The sequence below is a fragment of the Onychostruthus taczanowskii genome, unplaced genomic scaffold (assembly GCF_017590055.1).
Source record: "Onychostruthus taczanowskii isolate IOZ18803 unplaced genomic scaffold, ASM1759005v1 scaffold30, whole genome shotgun sequence".
Lineage (NCBI taxonomy): Eukaryota > Metazoa > Chordata > Aves > Passeriformes > Passeridae > Onychostruthus > Onychostruthus taczanowskii.
Genome location: NW_024500350.1, coordinates 6,531,023 through 6,533,894, shown reverse-complemented (window position 1 = coordinate 6,533,894; position 2,872 = coordinate 6,531,023).

The following is a 2,872-nucleotide window of genomic DNA, read 5'->3' as shown; positions in this document are numbered from 1 at the left end:
ACAGGCTCCTGGTTATCAGGAATTCCAGTGAAGGATATAAAGATATTTAACAGATTTAGCTCTGCCAAGACCTTTTTATTTTCCTGTAGCAGATTTAAAATACCAGACCTATCAGTGAGAGCAGGCTTTATCTGAGAGGGAAGAACTTAGCTGGAATTTAAACTCTGAGCCTAAAAGCTCTCAAAACCCTTCCCATGTGGAATGGCAGCACACAGGATGCCATGGGTGGGAGAGGCCCTTGTGGACACAGCACTGGTTTCCCAGCTTCTTCACCTCTGTTTCTTCTTTAAGGCTTCAGTACAAACACCCAGGGTGGAGATCACAAACCAACATCCCTCACACCATGTTTTCTGCACTGGAAAACATTTAAGATCAAATGGTCACACTCTGGACTGGGTTTGGAGTTGATGACTGAGTTGAGGTTGTTACTGTCAATAGTTACTGCAGTCACAGGATTGTCAGGAAAGGGAGGCCAATTCCTGATATATTCTTCCCAGCAAACACATGCATCAGTACAAGGACTGTCCTGGTAGCTGGCAGGGCTCTCTGCTGGCCTTGCCAGACCATTTTCCCCAGGTGTGACATATACTCAGATCCCAAGAAATGTCTTGGGATTTTACTACTACCCTAATTACCACCTCCCTCCCAAGCTGTGTTCCTGAAAAATCACTTCAACTATTTCTTTATGTTTGAGGCACCTGACACACCTCATCTCTTTACCAGAAATGATGCCTTGTGCAGGCTGACCTAGAACAGAATAAAGCAGGGATTTATTCAAAGGATCTCCTCCGTGGATCCACCTTGGGCAGCACAAGAGCCCAGCCAGGGCTGCACCCAAGATGAACCAAAATGGTCCCAAAATGCACGAGCGCTCACGGGGTCTCTCCCTGGGATCAGCTCTGCTCCATGTGCAGATTGCAGTTCATTGTCCAATTCCAGCTTTAGCCCATCCAGTCCCATCCTGCTTGTTTTTCTCTCTCCAGCCCACGTTGTTTGTGCTCTTGGGCTGAGATTTGGATCATTTGTCCTTGGTGCCCAGCTGGAGCAGGAATTGTTTTGTCTCCCTGCTCTGTGCACAGAGCTCACCATCCCCTGATGTGAACCCAGACCCACACACTAAAGCAGCACAGAACCTGAAAAATACAAAAGCTAAACCTGAAGCATCAGAAAGACTCACAGTTTCCACCCAGAGCACCCCAGCTTCTATTTCACACCCAGCACCCAACTGCTCCAACGTTCCAGAGTACAGATCCTGAGATTTCCAAGGGCTTCACCAACACACAGAGGCTTTTCCAGCCCGAGGAGCAGCTTGCCCTGACCTCCCACCCTTCACGGTGACATGGCTGTACCCAACCTCTCCAAAGGCCACCCACACTTTTCTTGCTGCAGCAGAGGACAAGAACTCCCTGTTTGTGCCACCTCTGCTGATCAAACAGCCTTTGCAGGCAGTGAGCTCAAAGGAGGATTGACCAACATGCTTGCATCAGTCAAACTGCAAAAATAATTGTGTTACCCAAGTCTCGGGTGCTTTATCAAGGTTTCATTTTAAAACCATGGTGATTGCCCAAGCAGCAAACATCCAGCTGTTGCTGTTGCTCAGAAACTGTTTTTTTGGTTTTTTGTTTTGTTTTGTTTTTTTTTTTTTTTTTTTTTTTTTTTAAACACAAGGCAATGTCTCCCTGGCTTTGTTTGTTGGAGGGCTTTGTTTTGTTTTTAAATTTTTTTCCTGCTCCACAACCCCACTTCCTGTCTGACATCCCTGTTTTAAAATCAAACTGTGCTGATCCACAGGGACAGTTTCAGGACATTCAAAAACAGCTTTTCTAGTTCATGTTTGGGTTTTATTAGAACTTCCCACTAGGCCCCTTGGAAAAGATGATTTCCCCCCAAACATGATGTTTTGAAAATTATTGCCCTGCAGTGTCACTGATGTGCTTTGAGTCCTAGGGATGACCCACCATCCACCTCCCTCCAAAATGGTCTTTTGAAGATCTGTCTTTTCCTACTTCCTCCCCAGAATCAATCCATCTTCACTGCTGCAGGCTTCCAGCTCCCTCACAGGGGAATATTACAGGCACTGCAAGGCCCCCATGCAGCAGAGGGGGATTAATCCAGGCAGATATATGTGTCCACATGGAATCTGCCTCACGGAGATGGTATTGCATGTGCCTCTTTTTCCAAAAGTCCTGTGGTGCACGTCAAGTGATCTGGGCCCAATGACTTCAGCCCTCACATGAGGATTACTCATCTAATTAGGGGGTTTGCAGGCTCTGCCCCGGCAGAGGTTTCTGTGCGCCGGTAATGTCACTGCACTGACTCCTGGAATATTTGTCATTTAGCGACTGGCTCGGAGGTTTGTTTTCCTTTCTGTTTTCCCCGATAGATATGACCTCCCTACGGCAGCAGCGGTGTTAAGCACAAACGCCGTTAGCTTTAGGATGTCAATGCTGTAAAAAGACAAAAACTCTTCAAAGCGCTGTTTAGCCAAGGAAGTGGAGAGGCGGACTGACTTCTTGTCCGGTCAGCGGTGCCACTATCACTTTTCCCCGCCCCATCCCCTCGCCCACGCCTTCCCTGGGGCCACCCCCGGCCCCTCCAGCAGCCCCTTGTCGCCGTGTCCCCCCGGCAGCACCGCTGCAGCCGCGCTCCGCCAGATGCGCTCCCAACATCTGCCCGCGCCCGTCTGATGCAACCACAACATCACCACGTGGCCACGCGCAGCTGTTCCGCGCCGCCAGCCAATGGGAGCCGGTTCCGCCACTCCGGGGGGCGGGCCCGCCCCGCCTGCTCCTCACCCCATAGGTCACCCCGCGCGTCCATCAGCGGCCAGCGAGCCAATGGGCGGCGGCACCGCCCGTGCGGCGGCGGAGCG